At 47.8% G+C, this 19,903-nt stretch overlaps 1 long non-coding RNA gene across 1 annotated transcript; it reads left to right on the top strand.

The window, feature by feature from the left end:
• Positions 1–3,949: 3,949 nt before the first annotated feature.
• Positions 3,950–7,374, top strand: LOC142290631 (uncharacterized). The gene is made up of 3 exons (XR_012750355.1): positions 3,950–4,026; positions 4,370–4,447; positions 5,020–7,374. It is a non-coding gene; the product is annotated as an uncharacterized LOC142290631 (long non-coding RNA).
• The last annotated feature ends 12,529 nt before the right edge of the window (positions 7,375–19,903 follow it).

Here is a 19,903-nt window from a genome sequence, read left to right as displayed (position 1 = left end):
ACCCTATATTACTTTATCTGCTTTAGTGTGAATTTCATGACACTTTCTTAATTGTATTTTACAGCTAAATCCATAGTCAGTAAACAGCTGACAACACAACAAAAGGATATCAATGTTAAACGTTATCAGTCAGTAGAAGGGTACAAAAATAAAAACATTTCCAAGGCATTAGATATACCATGGAGCACTGCAAAGATGGTCATCAAGAAGTGGCTTAAAAGAGTATTTCCAACTCCAAGATCCTATCCAAATATAAATTAGGCATTATTATAATAATAATATTATCAATTACCTCCAATTAGAAATGTAGTATAGTTCTCCTGATATAGCCATGTCTCTTACCTCATGTGCAGGGCATTGCATTGCATCTTAGTTATCCATGGTTACGTTCACTCATATAGCGACAGTTAGTTGCTTATCGTTGAAACCATGGATACCTAAGCTACAATGTCCTACACATGAAGTAAGAGACATGGCTATATCAGAAGAACTATATTACATTTCTAATTGGAGGTATTTGCTAATATTATTATTATCCAATTACATTGTTGAGGGTAAGAATTGAGTAAACTGGAATACTTAACTCAGCCATTTCATAGACTCAGGTATGTAGTTTAGTTGATGTAACCTAACACACATATTTATGAATGCTTTTGTTTTTTACTAACACACACATGTATATATATATATATATATAAGAAAAATAAATGAGTAGAATTCACTGGCATCGGTCATGAGAGAAAGTCATAACTTACTCGTAGTCCGTTATTTTATTATCGAAGTGCACACATGACATTATAATTTCTACACGGCAGTCAGACCTTAAGAGACCCATTGTAGTCTCATCTCAACGGCTGGTGCCTATTTATCGTGGGGCACCGAAAGAATGAGATCTTTCAATTTCCAGACGCGGGGGCTACTCCACAAGTAACCAAGGGTCGCTCGATAAAGAGGATTGATCGCCCTCATCAGTCCACGGTAAGCTTCATATACATTGTATGTGTTGTTCTGCCTGTGGCTCAAGAGACGCTTCGTGAAAGGGGGGTTGGTCACTAGTCTGGAGAAAGGGAGAGCACCAAAGACCTAACGGTGTGACTGTCACTCGCCGGTGGCCTTGAGAAGAGAAGGACCCTAATCCCTGAGTGCTGGGTGTAGGTCACTAAATAAGATCTGACTGCTCGTGTGTTACGGAGCTGCTGCAAGTACAGGGGAAGTAGGGGGCTACTACAGTGAGAGAGGAATTTTTAGTAGCAGAAGCAGGGGGTAGCGGTGCCTACAGCCGCAGCGGACTGACAGCTGTGACTAATTAAGAACAGGAGAAGGGGGGCCACTGGGCTAGTGAGGGAGACTAAGTGGGCTAACAGTTTGCAGCTGTGACAGTTTGTTTGGAATTTGGAACAGAGAAGAGAAGGGAACTGGCGTAATCCCGTGTGTTTACTTACCACATCCAGTGCCATGTTCAAAGCCGTAAGGATTGGAACGCATGGAGAAGGGAATATAGTATCTATTCGTTGGACATCATAGGAGTGTCCTCCCTACACAGCTGGAAGGTGGGAGAGAGTTCAGGTGAATGATAGTGTTAGAATCAGCATATTCCCATGTGTATTAACACACGCGCCATTGTTGCATTGGAAGTTGGAGGAAAGGGACGTACGGAGAAAGATGCGTTGGATGTCAATTCGAACATCTTCCCATGCGCAGTTTTGGTGGGAAAGGATTCTGATTGGAGCTGGCCAGTCGAATTAAAGCACTATGTATACTCTGTTCAAGAAGAAATTGTTTTTTCCTGCATGAGCTGAAGGATTGTAAGAAGTTATGTACAGTTGTGGGTACCTCCGGGAGAAAAAGTTGCAGCCCAGTACAATGGACATGGTTAGTGTAAAGAATCTATGATGAGATTGTGGAGTGATCACTCCTTGGTTTAGTTCTAAAAACTACTCGTAACAGGGATAATTCTAACAAACAAGCTGAAGCAAAGACAGGCAGCGTCACTGCCCTCACATCTGGAAGGGTGGGAGCTTGGCAGCTCCTGAGGAGTTTCAGAGATCAAAAAAAAAAATTGACCGATTGTTGAATTTACATGTAATTGTATTGGGTTTTCTATCTTAAAGCACTTTTTGATAATTGGAAGATTTTTGGGATTCTTTTAGCCTGGTGAGAATTGAGAGTTTACAAGTACATAATTTGTTACTTTGAATCCCTGATGTGTGGACCCAACATGCATAATTGTAGGAGTTTATAGAATAGTAGCCAACAGCAGAATGTATAAATGCATAATAATGTAGACACTCCCTGTATACACCCAGCTTTGCCAGGCCCCTCTCAATGGTTCTTTGTTTCAAAGTTTAAACCCCATCCACTTAAAAAAAATGTCTCTTTCTTAGGGGGGGGGAGAAGAGGTGTTCTCTGGTATACATGACTAACACAATTGAATAAGTATAAAATAATATATTTGCTTACTCAGCTATCCAATAAATGCAAGTCAGAGATAAAAAAAAATTGTTTAAAAGAAATCAAGTCCTCAGTGGTTGATACCTTTTAATGGCTAACTGAAAAGATGGTAATAATTGCAAGCTTTCGAGACTACTCAGGTCTCTTCATCAGCCATGGTATAACACAAAATCTGAAGAGTCACATATTTTTACACAACAGGACATAGAATGGGGCAGTAAAAAAAAAAAACAACAACCAAGTTATATAAAACAGAACTATCACTATGGCAGGGGGGCAAACTTGTGTGACCATAAATTTTGCAGCAGTTCATTGTGAAAGTTTTATTGTCCTTTGATAAGGGTCTGGTCCGGGTAGTGACACGCTCGGATGGTCAGAGGAGCACATCTTTTAACTGATGTAAAAAGACATGAATCCATGAGACACATTCATTCCTGCTCTGAATGTGTCAAAGGTCATCATAAGTTTGTACTCCCATAGTCTCCTATCTCTCTGGGACTTGAAAATAAGTCAGAGATAAATAAGTGAAACTTTTAAAGAATTGGTAAATAGAAAGATGTAACTGCCCAAATAAAACAATTGGTATTTTAAAAGTCCAGCAGCATTATATCTTAAAAAAAGAATAAAGGCAGATAAATACATATCTTTGTACCGTGTTAGCTAATCTAAAAATCTTAAAAGACTTACCCCAATGATGTCAGAAGGTATAATATCCATTTATAAAAGAATTAAACAATACATCCGAAGAGCGGGACGTTAAAAGGCTGCCTGAAGTTTAAAATAGAGGGAATGAGAATGGAATGTCACCCCTCCCATCTAGTGAAGTAAGTTCAATTAACCCTTTAAGTTCAGAATTTCAAAAAACAAAATTCTTGCTCATACCCGAATGCTTAAATTAACTTTGCAGGGAAAATTAGATTTCTTGAGATATGCAAATTAGTTTTTTTTGTTGTTTTGTTATTATGGTGATTTATTTGGACAATATATTTTTATTTTGTGACTCTGCATACAGACTGCCAGTATTTTATTAATTGTTTTTTCTTTCTTTTATAGATACAGTATATACAAATCTTGTTGTCTCTCATAAGGTTTCAAAATTCCCCAGCAGTGTATGGGTTATATCCATTGTTTGTTTTAATTGACTTTTATAGTAATTTATTGCTTGCTGTATTTTTTTTCCTTTTAGAGAATAGCAGCATAAAAACTATGAACTTTGCCAGATTGGTACACAAAAAAAAGGGGGGGAAGTCATCGTCATCGATTATATTTTCCAGCAGTAGAGGGTGCAGCAGACATATTAGACAAGTTCAGAAGCTGGCCCTTCCCCTGCAAGTCATATTTACTGGATTACTATGAAGCATATCTATTAACTGAAGCAGAAAAATCTTGTCCTATGTTATTGATTCATTTAGTATTTTCAGTTATGTGAAGTATTGATGACCACTAACTGTATCATGGTCAGAGTTAAAGTTATAAGAATGATCTAATGCATATTTTTAGTTTTTTTGTTTTCATAGATGGAACAAGATGTTGGTCGATTCTACACTGGATATGCTATGGTTTACACAACATGAGGTAATCAAAATTTGAACCACTCCCTCCCCTCCTATCAGTACAGGGGGCAGTGACGTATTGATGCCCTCTCTAGATGGGTAGAACAGGAGTGGGTAAGATGGTTAAATGTGTATGTAGGTTGTAGATATTTCCTTTTGTCAAATGAGCCAGGTATACTGAAGATAAAGTCTAGACCTGAGCTGATAGTGATGGAGTCAGAGAAGATGCTTGCACAGGTGTAGCCGACAAAGAAGTAGTGAACAGGCCTAGAGTTGAGAGTCTTTTACCAATATGGACCTCCACTTTGGTGGTACCTGTCATGTCCATGACACCTGTCACTCCTTGTGTTCTTATATCCCTACAGGAACAAACGGTTCAACAAGGAATGGAGTTTGAGATGCAAGGAGCCAGCTGACTGAAGAAGGTCTGTGGATAAAGTGTGGTAAGCGTTCTCTGCCATGAGATCTCTTCTCATTGATGGCCCAGGTAATCTATGGACTAAAATCTGGGAAAGACAGTTATCAGAGTGTGCTTCAGTGACACCAGGGTTCAGTACTCAGATGGACAGACTCCCCCAGTCTTGTAAGACACGTGCCTAAAACAATGTGAGAAAAAACTGTAAAGAGTCCACAGAAACACACCCTGCACCTGCTCTACCCATTTCAGAGACTGCAGACTGATTATAGATGTATACCATGAGCAGGTTTTATGCACGTTGTGTGCGTGTTGTGTAAATCTCTTTCCAGGTTTGGTCAGAGGCTTTCCAGTGCAGAAAACAATGTTATTGCTGAAAAGCACATGATGAAGGTGGTATTTAAAAAATGGGTTTACAAAAAAGTGTATATTTTATAGAAAGGTGGAAACTGGCAAATTGTGAACCAAATGTATGTTTTGTTTTCTTTTCGTAATAAACAGGTCTTTATGTAAGATATTTTTTGATTTAGCAAAGGCATGCACATTTTTTTATATGATTGACTAAATAGTGTAATAAACAGGTGTATTCTCCAATTTCAGATCTTAAATCAGAGCTAGTAGCATATGGTCTTCAGCCAGGTGACTGATTGATCCTAAAAGGACAAGCGAGAGAGAGCAATGAGTCAAGACTAGAAGAGAAAGAGCTATGAGTCTGATGAGCTGATCCAGTTTCTCCCAACCACAGAAATTTAGATGAAGCTTGAAGTCAGGACAACAAGGATTCACGCCTCGCATTGCAGAGGGGTCAACCCACCAGAGCTGCACTGAGCATCCTGCTCATATTTATCCTTTTCAAAAGACCTGTACAGTCACAGAACACCATTGCCAAAACAGGTAGAAGAGAGGACTTAGAGAACCTTGAGACATGGGAAAGTCCAACTACAAAGGGTGAGGACTCGCCTAGGAGTCCTTGGTCTCAAACAGGTGAAGAAAACCCTTTCCCCTCTCCGCCCATGCCTCAACGTTCAGTCAGGCAGGTTCTCTCAACAGATATTTTCTTCCTCTCTTCCTAAGGGAACATAGTACCCTTAGTATTCGGAAATGGCAGAAATAAGTCTTTAGGGGGGACTGTTGAGGGTAAGAATTCAGTAAACTGAAATACTTAATTCAGCCATTTCATAGACTCAGGTATGTAGTTTAGTTGATGTAACCTAACACACATATGAATTCTTTTGTTTTTTACTAACACATATATACAGTATATACATATATATATATTCAGTGATTTTCCTTAAATACAAAATTATTGGTATATGAAACTTTAAAGATTCCTCCTACATCCTGGCCAACGCCCAAGATGATGAACACAAAGGAGAATTCTCAACGTATGGACTGACCAATCCAGCAGAGACTATGCAAATTTCTATATGTCATGAGTCCACCCTGCGATATTTGATTGGACTATATTTTGTCTACACCCTTTACTCCTCTAGAACTATAAAGGCTTTGTAAGAAAAATAAATGAGTAGAATTCATTGGCATCGGTCATGAGAGAAAGTCATAACTGACTCGTAGTCCGTTATTTTATTCTCGAAGTGCACACATGACATTATAATTTGAACACGGCAGTCAGACCTTAAGAAACTCATTGTAGTCTCACCTCAACAACATTAAGGAGCACCTCAATACGGATGGACCCTAACTCTAATGAGTCATAATGAAACCACAGCAAATCTGCAAGGGGAGTCAGCAGTGACATATGCTGTGAAATTCCCACAGGTCCCCACTCACCAGAAGGAGGCCACATGTGTGTTCTTTTGTAATACACTTCTTGCAAAGCAGTTGTGATTCTTCAAAATGTCATGCACATGCTGATTTTATCCAAAATGACCTGTTTTGGAGAGATTTCAATCCACAGCATGTCAACTTTGCCTGTGTAAGTAATGTGGGTTTATGGCAGAGATTTCCAATAAATATGACTGGCTGGGTTAAATCAGCAATAAATACACAACACAGTGGTGTTCGATGTGGGTTATCTGCAGTTTTGCAGCAAAAGCCACAAGTGAAGGCATTAATAAAAAGAAAAATTTAAATGAAAAGAAAAAAAGAATATACTCATTCCCACCAGTGAATTTTTTTTTTTTAACCCTTCATGACCGGGCTATTTTATATTTTTATTTTTATTTTACACTTTTTAATTCCCCTTCTTGCAAAAGCCATAACGTTTTAATTTTTCTGTCCACATAACCATTACAGGGCTTGTTTTTGCAGTTGTAGTTTGAAATGACATCATTCATTTTCTCATGTAATGCGCTGAAAGCGGGAAAAAAATTCCAACTGCATCAAAATAGCAAAAAAATTGCAATTCCATAATTGTTTTTTTTGGGGATGCTGTGGTTAGCTAAACACGGGCTTTCACAGAAGATCCATCATGTTAAGCAGGAGGGTCTTCAGCAGACCCACGATTATCATGGCAATCCATTCGAATGGGCGGGTGGAATATGGCCCCCTTGACATATCAGCATATTTTTATGTTGAAAAAGCCCCCCTCAGCTTATACTCGAGTTCCATTGGTATTCTCTTACCTGCTTCTTGCAGACTGCTGGCACATAGACCCCTCGACCCCATCATTTATTTTTCAACAAGATAATGGCCCCAAACACACCTCCAGGCTGTGTAAGAGCTATTTGACTAAGAAGGAGAGTGATGAGGTGCTACACCAGATGACCTGGCCTCCACAGTCACCAGAACTGAACCCAATCGAGATGGTTTGGGGTGAGCTGGACCGCAGAGTGAAGGCAAAAGGGCCAATAAGTGCTAAGCATCTCTGGGAACTCCTTCAAGACTGTAGGAAGACCATTTCCGGAGACTACCTGTCGAAGCTCATCAAGAGAATGCCAAGAGTGTGCAAAGCAGTAATGAAAGCAAAAGGTGGCTACTTTGAAGAACCTAGAATATAAGACATATTTTCAGTTGTTTCACACTTTTTTGTTAAGTATTTCATTCCACATGTGTTAATTCATAGTTTTGATGCCTTCAATGTGAATCTACAATTTTCAGAGTCATGAAAATAAAGAAAACTCTTTGAATGAGAAGGTGTGTCCAAACTTTTGGTCTGTACTGTATATATATATGTATTTAAACAAAAAAAGTGCACGTTTGTTATAATAAAGAAGCAAAAAATGTTCAAAAATAATGATCCAAAAGAGTATAAAAAATGGTACCAATAAAAATGTCACTTTGTCCTGCAAAGAATGCCCCCCCCCTATAATTATTTTTTTTCTATGTGCAGCAATTATACCCAGCCCAGTTTGAGACCCCTGCTTTAAAGCATTGTTCATTATAATTAGTTAAGTTATCAATTAGTTTCATTTAAGAGCAATTATAATACTAATCATAATGTGAATTCAATACAAGATGCTGCTTAGATTCGTTTTTAGGCGAAGAGTGATTGCATTGCACAGAAGAAGAAATATTTAAGAATTGATAAAAAAAAAAGTTAAAAGAAAAAATATTGCCAGGAGATAATTTTTAAGACCTCTAGAAAACATTCCTTTTATCTTTCAGCTCTCTTCACACTTTACAGCATGTACATGTCAGTCTAAACTATAGCTGACGGAAATAGGGCAAGGAGAAGACACTTAAAATCTCTGTGATGTGAAAAGATTAAACAGGCTTCTAGTCAAGCACATCCACTAAGCAACATGAACATAATTACAGAAGAATATATTAGGGGTCCCTCCTGGTGTATACACCTAGAAAGCCACAACACAGATATATACCACATTCCAAGTAAATATCTCATTTAGTTTAGGTTTGAGGCGCATCTGTCATTAAACTAGATAGGGATTAGAGTGCAGAAATGAGCAAAGACAACAACTTCTATCTGATCTTGTTTCCAATTAAAATGTACAACCGGTAAAGACGAAAATCCCAAAAAGTTGCAGAAGAAAAAGAAAAGTTACAAATTACAATAAAGTTGGCTTCAGAAGTAAAATTTCGTTTTAAAAGAGATCCGTCACTAGATTTCACAATAAAAAACGATATTATTAATTAGAGCTCTAAAGGCCCCGTTACACGCAACGACATCGCTAACGAGATGTCGTTGGGGTCACGGCATTTGTGACGCACATCCGGCCTCGTTAGCGACATCGTTGCGTGTGACACGTACGAGCGACCGCTAACGATGCAAAATACTTACCAAATCGTTGATTGTTGACACATCGTCCATTTCCAAAATATCGTTGCTCGTTCTGGACGCATGTTGTTCGTCGTTCCTAAGGCAGCACACATCGCTACGTGTGACACCCCAGGAACGACGAAGAACACTGTACCTGCGTCCTCCGGCAACAAGGTGGGCGTGACTTTCATGCAGCTGCTCTCCGCCCCTCCGCTTCTATTGGACGCCTGCCGTGTGACGTCGTTGTGACGCCGCACGAACCGCCCCCTTAGAAAAGAGGCTGTTTGCCGGCCACAGCGACGTCGCTAGGAAGGCAAGTCTGTGTGACGGGTAGTAGCGATATTGTGCGCCACAGGCAGCGATTTGCCCGTGAGAGCACAAAAGACGGGGGCGGGTGCTTTCTCGAGCGACATTGCTAGCGATGTCGCTACGTGTAAAGCGCCCTTTAGAACTGGTAAGGCTGGTAAGTTTACTTTGAAAATCAATGTTAGATTGACTGTATAATCTTTTTTTAAAGTTTTCCAAGTTGATATTAAAATGAGCATTTCATGAGTTCAGTTCTAGTTGGACATAAAATTCTAATCTTAATATCAGAATTATGCCACCATTCTGACAAAGATTTTCAAACCAAGTACATTAGCCTCACCAGGTCCAAGAGATTTATTTCATAATGTATACATTCTGTATTGCGAAATCTGGTGAGAGATCATACCAATCAAAATTTGCCCTAAGGTTGTTAAATGGGCATACATACAAAAAAATTTGCAGTGATATGAATAATTTTCTATGTTGAAATCTGTCTTCTATACTGCAAATAATAGACTAGGATTAGGACAGACAGGATAGTTAGCCATCACGAAGCATGGGACTTTCCCATTCGCTAGGACAACTATTGGGGGCGGGCACCACATGGAGTAGAAGTAGGCGCAACCAACACACTTACAGCATAACCTTCCTGGGCATAACTTGGGATAACATCTAGCAATGACAACTGGAGTTAGTGTTCCTCTCTCTTCGTGGGCCCGTGGCTTGGAGCAGGAGGCTCAGCCCGGGTTCTGGACAGCAAATGAGGGACACTTCACTAAAAGACTTTCACGGACACCGGCGGTGACCGTCGACTATCCGGAATCAGCTGGAGCCCATCGTGGCAGAGATCGGTACTCTGGGGCAGCGCCTGAACGACTTTTGAATAAAAGACCTGGAACCGCAGCCCCTATCTCTGCTTCTCCTTTACAGGTGCCGCCCCCCAGTGCTGCGGGGCCAACGGGGACTACCATTACCTCTATCACTTCCCCGTGGTAACCCTGCTCCGCCTGTGGGGAGTGACACCATCCCGGCTGCACCCAACATCTGCCCCGGTGAGAGACCTTGCAGTGGCGGCCCCCATCCCTGGCCGTGTACCTTCACGATCAACTTTCCTAACCGTCAATACCACCCCCGTACTCCATCCTGCCTCCCTACCACTGTCCAATCCTCCATTCTGTACACCTCGGGGCAACGGAACCGGGCCAGGCCACCCCGTGATGAACCAGAGGATCTGAACCCCCAATCCAGCAACGAGTAGGTTACAATACCTGCCCCGGACCAGATGGAAAAGATGGGAAAAGAGAACAATTCCATCCGAAGAACATCAGCTGTAAGTCACCATCTATAACTGCACTGTGATCTCTTGTATGTCCTGCAGCACTGATATCTACCACTATATAGTCATCATACAGTGGTAATATCAGTGCCATCTGCTGAGGATCCACTATACCCACTATTAGGCTGCGCTACTGTAGTAATCATGGTTACCTGGTTAGGGGCCCACTCTGATGTTTCACCCCCCCCCCTGAGCTGAACCCCTAGGTACCTCTATATTGTAATCATGAATCGTGGTATCTGTTAAAGGGGCCCACCCACTGAGAATCTTTGCCCCAAGGCCCAGAAAAACCTGGAGCTGGCTCTGTATCTGCTGGCATTTGCCAGAGTTGCTAGATGGCTAGTCCGGCCCTGATTACAGCTCCTGTCATTGTGCCCCTTTGCTACAGCGGCTGACATTTTCCCCTTGCTCCTCTGATACTGTCCCTGGCGTTATGCTCCTTGCGCCCCTGCTGCTGCACCTGGCATTGTTACTCTTCCCCTCTGCTACTGTGCCTGGCATTGTACCCCTTACCCCTTTGCTACTACGCATTGCATTGTGTCCCTCGCCCCTCTGCTACTTGCGTATGGTAGGGCATCCCTCGCCCCTGCGCTATTTGCGCCAGGCAGCATTCCCCTCACCAAGGAAAAAGAAAATTGAGGATCCAGCACGATTTTTCTTGACTTATGATTAAGGACTCCGCATGTTTTTAAAAATGAAGTCCGAAACGCGTTAAGCCCCCCCTTTTTTGTTATCATTATCTAGGTCTTCACATTGTTACTATTTTTAACCTTTTCAAATAAAGCCTTGATGTTTTTACCTAAATAAGAAAAATCGTCCTGGATCCTCAATTTTCTTTTTCCTTGGCGTACCTTACCGGTCAGGACTTACCGGTGGATCCCAAGCACCCGTTAGGAGCAGCAGTCGGAACAGCAGGTGAGCGGAGAAATTCTTCCTTTTTCCTCATTGTTAGCATTCCCCTCACCCCTTCACTCTGGTCTGGCAACTGGCAGCACGTCTCTCTGCTACTGCACCTGACAACATGCCCCTCTGCTACTGCACCAGGCAGCATGCCTCTCTGCTGTGGCACCTAGCAGCACACCACTCTGCCGCAGTGCCTGGCAGCATGCCCCTCACCTCTTTGCTATTTCACCTGTCTGCTGAACCTGGCAATGTGCCCCTCTGCTACTGTGCCTGGCAATGAGCCTCTCTGCTGTCGCACCTGGCAGTCTGCCACTCTGCTGCAGTGCCTGACAGCGCCCCACACTGCCCCTTTGCTACGTGTGCCTGGTAGCGTGCCCCTTACCCCTCTCCTACTGCACCTGGCAGCACGCCTCTCTCTTGTAGTGACTGTCAGTGTACCCCTCTGATGTGGTGCTTCTCGAACCCCTTCTTCTACTTGCACCTGGCAATGGTCCACTTTTCCTTTGCTGCTTGTGCCTGGCAGTACAGCCCATACCCTCTGCTACTGTGATGTACCACAGGTCCAGGGCTGCATCTACAGAGTAGCTGCTGGCTGGAGGAGCAAGCTTGAGGCTAGAGTGGATGAATCTGTGGCGCCCTGGACAAGCCAGGACGTCACAGGTACTGCAACAACACACCCTACACCCCGGTTAGGAACATCTAAGTCAGACACAAATCCTTGTTGCCTCCCTCCAGGGGCTGATGTCCACACCAGGTGGGGTGGAGCCAGGTGGTTGGCTCCTCCCACCAAGGAGTTCACAGTCCTGGAGGCGGGAAAAGAGTTGAGTTGAGTGGAGAGTGAAGTGGAGTTGAGAAAGGAAGGAGGGAAGTGGTAGTAGAGGAGCAGACTGACCGCGTCCGGGTACGTGGCCCGGGCACCTGAGAGCAAGGTTGGCAGACGGTGGTGACCGCCTGCAGGAGAGGCCGATTGACGCACAACCGTGAGGAACGGGGACGGGCGGTGGCCCGCCGGTACCGGATCGGGGAGCGAAGAGAAGCCAGCACCATCCGGCAGGGCCCACGGACCCCGACCAGGCTTGGAGTCGCTGTTAAACCGGTCAAATCCGTCAGCGACGGGAACCTCCGGGGTTTTCCAGCAGTAAAGACCGTGAAGGGAAATACAGCTACCGCCACAGCTAGAGTTCCCAGGGCCAGCGCCTGCGGGCAAAAGGGGCTCCTCCGGCAAACATACCGCTGGGGAGCGGGTTACCGGTGGGAAGCCATCAGGGCCGAGAACATAACACCGGTGCAGGGAGAGACAGTTACCGCCAACCTACCGGGAGTGACCGTCGCAGCCGTCTGTGGGACTCGTCCATCCAGCCATTTGTTTTACCAGAGACTCCGTGTACGTTACTGGCTAAGTAAGTACCACTGTGCCATCTGGCACTGCGCTGCCCCGCGACCCTGCACCTGGCCAAGCCCCGCAATCCACCTTACAGACAACAACTCCGGGCCCCGGGACTACCAAAAATCCCCCTACCCACGGAGGGGAGGAAAACATCCCAGCTGCTCCCTGTCATCGCTCCCGGGATCCCCGTACAGAGCAGCGGTGGTGCCCCAACCTCACCACACACCGTGGGTGGCGTCACAAACCGACATTCCAAACACCAACAAACCACCCCTTTCACTCACGGGCGAGGAGCGCCGCTCGAGTCCCCGGATCCGGCCCACCGCTGGAGCCACCGAGCAGCAGCAGCAGCGCCGGACCAGAGCGCAGCACCCTCCCCGCCCGCGACAACTTGGCATCACGAACAGGATCTTACTGTTCTACCGCCTGGTAGAAGTGCGCCTTGTGTCCCGCCGGAGATGTCCGGCCGAAAATTTTTGGAAGCCGCCATCTTGGGCGCGAAATGTCCCCGAGCGTCTTCCCGAGCAGTGGAGGCTCGAAAGCTGAAGCTCTGCCCCTGAAGAGGAGGTGCCGGAGAGAAACCAAGGGGGCACGGATGGCGTCTGGTAGACCGCGGCTATAAAAGCAGGGATGCCTGGACCCTGCGGCCATCTTTTGGTTCCTGGAAGAGGCCACCGCAGCGATACACCGTCCGACAGGCAACACCGTAGCCCCCGCGCCCGGTACCGCGGCGTGGGTGGAGGTCCGGACCGCTCAGCTGCATAGCCGACTGCAGATCCGAGTGCAGCTCCTCTTGGAGGAGTGGGAGGCCGACATGGCGGATGTGGTGGTGGCCATACGGAGACGCGAGGTGGAGGAAGTTTCGGAAGAGCGGGTAAGCGACCCACGCCCCTGTAGCCCTATAGGGTCGGCCATCGTGGCTGAGGAGCCCGGTGTGCGCCCGCTCGCCATGCTGCCTCCCCCGCTGCCCATGTTGGCTGCTGCTGCCCCACCACTAGGCCCGCTACCACCGCAACCGGTAGCGGTACCCTGCCAATCCGCCCAGGCGGACCGACCTGCAACCGGAGCCCGTGACCGTCCGGAACCGCTCCCCTGAAAGGTACCAAAAGCCGAGCCCGTTCATGGAGATTTCCCAGAGGCACCCGCAGTGACCGTGCCTAGGCCCGAACCGACTCCGGAAGCTTGCCCCGTGGAGAAAACGACAGAGGTCAAGCGGGAGAGGCCCCCTGCACCCATACCCCATGCCTCGGCTGAGGCCGCGCCGGGTCGTTGCTGTGAGGCAGCACCCCAGGCCATGACACCGCGGGACCTCCCATCCTGAACGCCCGTAATAGGCAGCGTAAAGGAGGTCTCGCGGGGCCCGACCCGTGCGCAGGGGCCCGCAATAGCCCCTTACTGGGACAGGGAGCCGACACCGTTGGGCCAAGAAATCGCGGAGAGGGAGAAGAGGAAGGCAGAGCTGGTAGCCCGCATGATAAGAGAGAAAGAGAACCTCTGCAGGGCCACTTTCCGAGTGCGGGGCCCGAGGTACGAGGGGCAAGTGAGGAGGTTCGACGTCCATAGAGGATACGGCTTCATTTTTGAACCGGGCGTGGAGGCCGAAGTTTTTATAGCCCGGAGGGACGTAAATGACCACCTGCCGGAGGATCACCCAAGCCGCAACTTGCTCCCCGGCGACCTTGTCACCTATACCCGGCACTGCGGGGAGAGGGGCTGGTTTGCCCTGGACGCTAGGCTGAGAGGAGGCCAGGAGCCTAAAGCACCAACCCAGCCCCCTCCCCCGCCAGGTGGAGTGGATCTGGAGTGATGGCAGCGGTCCTCCGCTGCAAGTTGTCCCCGTTGGGACCACCAGCACCGTTGTGATGTTGTTGAATGTATAAGAATGTAACTGAATGATAAGAAAAGGAATCAACTGTTGTTTACCTGATTGCACCGTGATTGAACTGGCCGTTGCCGGCAACTAGTCCCCGTAGGGACCTTCTGCAACCGTTGTGTAAGGAACTACTTACAGACAAGCCCGAGAACTTGCAGGGCAACCACAAACTTGTGGCATGTAAATAAAATGTTGGCTTGTTACCATGACCGTCTCCGGAGAGGCTGATTTGGGAGGATGGGCCTGGAGGAAATGGATGGCCCAGGCCCGCCACTACAGTAACCGGTGGCAATCCTCCGGGGGGTTCAGGGGTCCCCATGGACGCGGGTCCCCTGAAAGAGAATGTACCCGCTCGGGCAATTTGGTTCTGGACTGGGGCAAGGGGTGCTGCCCACTTCTTAGGGGCAGCATCAGGGCCAGGTTGTTTGGGCGGGGGGAGAGCGGAAGCCGTTACCGTTAATAAAAATGTTAGTAACGTTTAAGGAAGTGCCTCCCGTAAGGGAAGTTTTATATAATGCTTGTGTTTTATATGTTTTCTACTTTTCTACAGAATTAAGAAAATAAAACCGGTGATGGACGAGCAGCACGCGGACGGTCTGCGTTTAACCAAGGGGGAATGTGGCGCCTTGGACAAGCCAGGACGTCACAGGTACTGCAACAACACACCCTACACCCCGGTCAGGAACATCTAAGTCAGACACAAAATCTTGTTGCCTCACTCCAGGGGCTGATGTCCACACCAGGTGGGGTGGAGCCAGGCGGTTGGCTCCTCCCACCGAGGAGTTCACAGTCCTGGAGGCGGGAAAAGAGTTGAGTTGAGTGGAGAGTGAAGTGGAGTTGAGAAAGGAAGGAGGGAAGTGGCAGTAGAGGAGCAGACTGACCGTGTCCGGGTACGTGGCCCGGGCACCTGAGAGCAAGGTTGGCAGACGGTGGTGACTGTCTGCAGGGGAGGCCGATTGACGCATAACCGTGAGGACCGGGGACGGGCGGTGGCCCGCCGGTACCAGATCGGGGAGCGAAGAGAAGCCAGCACCATCCGGCAGGGCCTACAGACCCCGACCAGGCTTGGAGTCGCCGTTAAACCGGTCAATTCCGTCAGCGACGGGAACCTCCGGGGTTTCCCAGCAGTAAAGACCCGACTAAAGGCAACCACTCAACCGTTAAGGGAAATACAGCTACCGCCACAGCTAGAGTTCCCAGGGCCAGCGCCTGCGGGCAAAAGGGGCTCCTCCGGCAAACATACCGCTGGGGAGCGGGTTACCGGTGGGAAGCCATCGGGGCCTAGAACATAACACCGGTGCAGGGAGAGACAGTTACCGCCAACCTACCGGGAGTGACCGTCGCAGCCGTCTGTGGGACTTGTCCATCCAGTCATTTGTTTTACCAGAGACTCCGTGTACATTACTGGCTGAGTAAGTACCACTGTGTCGTCTGGCACTGCGCTGCCCCGCGACCCTGCACCTGGCCAAGCCCCGCAATCCACCTTACAGACAACAACTCCGGGCCACGGGACAACCAAAAATCCCCCTACCCACGGAGGGGAGGAAAACATCCCAGCTGCTCCCTGTCATCGCTCCCGGGATCCCCGTACAGAGCAGCAGTGGTGCCCCAAACTCACCACACACCGTGGGTGGCGTCACAAACTGACATTCCAAACACCAACAAACCACCCCTTTCACTCACGGGCGAGGAGTGCCGCTCGAGTCCCCGGATTCGGCCCACCGCTCGAGCCACCGAGCAGCAGCAGCAGCAGCGCCGGACCCGAGCATGGTGAGCGCAGCGCCCTCCCCGCCCGTGACAAATCAACCCTAAATGAAAAAACTGTCGACTGCGACTCTCTTGTAAGCACCTGCTTGAGGCCGTCGGCTACAAAAGTCTTCCTCAGACAGACTTGATACTAGCCACTCTATCCTGCAGGTTCCAGAGAAACCTTGTCCTTCACTTTGACACCCCTGTAAAGGGATATAGACTTACCACAAGCAATGGGTTGCATCTACAGAGTAGCTGCTGGCCGGAAGAGCGAGCTTGAGGCTAGTGGTTGATTCAACAATATGTTAAACATAGCAAATGAAAAGGCAACAGTATTCATCTGCCCAGGTCACAGAAACTGATGCACTAACAGGATACAGCAGCCCTGCTTGATAAAGATGAAGGCAATAAAGGGGCAAAATACTGATAAGACAACCACTGTGCAGATTGACGCGATGGACTTCAAGAAAATGGCTGTGGAGTCCTATCTGTGCACGCGCCACCTTCACGACCATTTTCTTGCCATTGATCTTGACCATTGAGGAAGGATTCTCCAGTCGTGCTGTATGTGTGTTACCCACCAATACCATCTGTAAATAATACACGAACTGCATGTGACTTGGTTTAAAATTGGCCACAGCAGCCTTTATTACCTATTATTTACATACTAACACAAGGAGGCGCCGTCCAACGGGCGACCCCAACAAATAACAATAGGTAACACAGTAACCAATACAGTAAATATACAACCCTGAGTAGGCCCAGTCCAGGAACCACTTCTCACCCCAGTATCCCTGGCCGGAACACACCGACCCAGAGATGAGGTATTAATCACCTACGGATTAACCCTCCAACTTTGCAGAACCCCGTGCCTGCAACATCCCGGAACCTGGAGCCACCATACCAAGATGGTGTCTCTCTGTCCAGTTACCATTGCCTTCAACCGCCTCTGGACCAGACCTACCCCCCGCTGCTGTGACAAAGAAACAACCCAGACCAAATTCCCCTCGGTATTAAACACAAGGGAGGGTGGGCGGGGATCGTTCCATATCCGGAAGTCAAGAGAGAGGGGGTAAGTCAAAGTCCTTTACTTACACCCCTCAACTGTCCCACCTCTTCCTCCAGGGAACTCCTCCTACCCACCAATCCCTTTATTCTGCCTTATAAACAAACCATTCCTGTTTCCATTAACCCCATCACTCCTTCCCTTCCCTCTAGTCATGTCGCCCCTCCACCCTATGGGTTCCATGGCTTTCTTGACCATTGAGGAAGGATTCTCCAGTCGTGCTGTATGTGTGTTACCCACCAATACCATCTGTAAATAATACACGAACTGCATGTGACTTGGTTTAAAATTGGCCACAGCAGCCTTTATTACCTATTATTTACATACTAACACAAGGGGGCGCCGTCCAACGGGCGACCCCAACAAATAACAATAGGTAACACAGTAACCAATACAGTAAATATACAACCCTGAGTAGGCCCAGTCCAGGAACCACTTCTCACCCCAGTATCCCTGGCCGCAACACACCGACCCAGAGATGAGGTATTAATCACCTACGGATTAACCCTCCAACTTTGCAGAACCCCGTGCCTGCAACATCCCGGAACCTGGAGCCACCATACCAAGATGGTGTCTCTCTGTCCAGTTACCATTGCCTTCAACCGCCTCTGGACCAGACCTACCCCCCGCCACAGGACAGGGCACGTGACTCCTTACGTGGCCTGGACCCGCCACACACCAAAAGCTTGTACCACACCTCCACGCAATCCCAGCGTCCACAAAACAGCACCAAGAACGTTAAGATGCACCCCCATCGCATCCCCAAAACCACCAGTTCAGCGCCACCAACTTTTGGCGCCCCCCCCCCCAGTAAGGCTCGATTGATACTGACTATCGCACGAGCCACACGCCATTCCAACCTGGTCACACTATCAAAACTACCCCACGATTAAGCCCGGGTATGTCTCCCACAATGCAACAACCCACAATTTTTTTTTTTTAAAAACATTCAGAAATAACTTCTCGAGATACCAAATCGCTGCCTCCCACTTACTGGACCAGTACCATCGACCTGTCCAGACCCAACTGGCAAAATTCGGGCGAGCCTCAGACCGTCGAGGCCCCGAGAACCAACGAATGCCCAAATATCCAAATGAGGCACACCCTCACCACAAAAACCCAGAGGTTATAAACCCACAGATAACACCAATATGTTACGCCAACCCATTCCACTCCCAAAAGACTCAAATGCCCCCATTGCCTTAACCCGATAACAACTGAGGCCAAACGTAACACCGAAACAAGAGGACTCCCACCTCCCAATACTTCACACAACCCCTTTTCTGAGCCCACCGAGGGGCCTCCGTGGCAGCCCAATCCAGAAGGAATACGACCCGTAGTATTCCGGCCGCCCACCCCCGCCACCTGCAATCAAGTCTGCAGCACTGCCACAAAATGGTACCTTAACAAACGCGACACAATAATGAGCCTGGGCGCCCTCACAACATAATTCCGCACCCGGGACCGCGTATAACAACACCAACCTTCACCACCCGCCTAATCTGACTCGGTGAGCAACAAAGCCGGCGCTCAACCCATTGCACCACCTCGGACACATCCTCCAACATCCAACCTCCGCTCTTCACCGTAGATGGGCTGACCAACCCCACAATCTCAAAGCCCCCCAAAAGGCTAACACAAGCCGTTTTGGACAAGGGAAACAAAACCCGCTCGTGCTCAGATGAACATAGCCGCCACAAACCACTCACCAAACGCTGCCACCAAACAACGGAGACGGACCCTTGTATCCCGCTCCCTCACACCCTTACGACCAAACCCTTCAAGGCCTGCCGTGCCCTAAAATCCTGCGAAAACATCTCTCCACATCTAATCCTTAACAAGACAGCCACAGCCGCCACCCTCTGCTCCACTGCTGACGCCGGCCTAGCAGCCTGAAAACCGTTACTCACCACTGCCAACGCCACCACCAAATACTCCACCGGGCCTTCCTCACACATTGTCCCAAACAACATTATCCGCGCCACCCATACTTCTGAATATCAGCCCCAAATAACCTCAGTCACTGGGCACCGATCCGCTCCCCAACACAGCCACACCAGACTCCACAAGCCCTCCGGACACACCGTGCCCACCTCGTCTGCTACCCGGCCTCAACTCCCGAGACTTGCAGAACTGGAAGGAAACAAAGCAGCTGCTATTCCCTTGGCGAACCCCAGTACTGGTTGCGCCACGCATAACATTTTTTTTTTTTTTTTTTTAAAACGCATACAATTGAGAAACCAACTGTCGCAAGTACGCCACCCTTGGCACCAGGATTAGTAAACCAACTATTAATCGAATTCTCCACCAACTGATAGCCAGAATGACAGCACACCTTCCTCTTGGAAAAAACTGCCAACCTCCACAACCCGACCACTACCACCGATTGGAAGCGCTACCCCACAATGCCCAACCAGAAAACAACTGGACCCGCTGCCTCCGAGTACCGCAGCTACGTTCCATCAGGTACCACCTTACCCAGCCACAATCCGCGGCCACTAAATCGCCGTAAGAAAAAACCTCCTACACCATCAGATCATCATTGATCTCCCTCGTGACCACACACAAATGATCCGATGGCTGCACCCTTGGCGCAGCCATCGCCAGCCGTCCAGCAGACACGCACCCCAGCGGCGTAACTCTGCACCCGTGGTTCGACCGCCCCTGCAAAGACTGCACTGCCT

The sequence above is a fragment of the Anomaloglossus baeobatrachus genome, chromosome 2 (genome assembly GCF_048569485.1).
Source record: "Anomaloglossus baeobatrachus isolate aAnoBae1 chromosome 2, aAnoBae1.hap1, whole genome shotgun sequence".
Taxonomy (NCBI): Eukaryota; Metazoa; Chordata; class Amphibia; order Anura; family Aromobatidae; genus Anomaloglossus; species Anomaloglossus baeobatrachus.
This window is presented reverse-complemented; position numbering and strand designations above follow the sequence as displayed.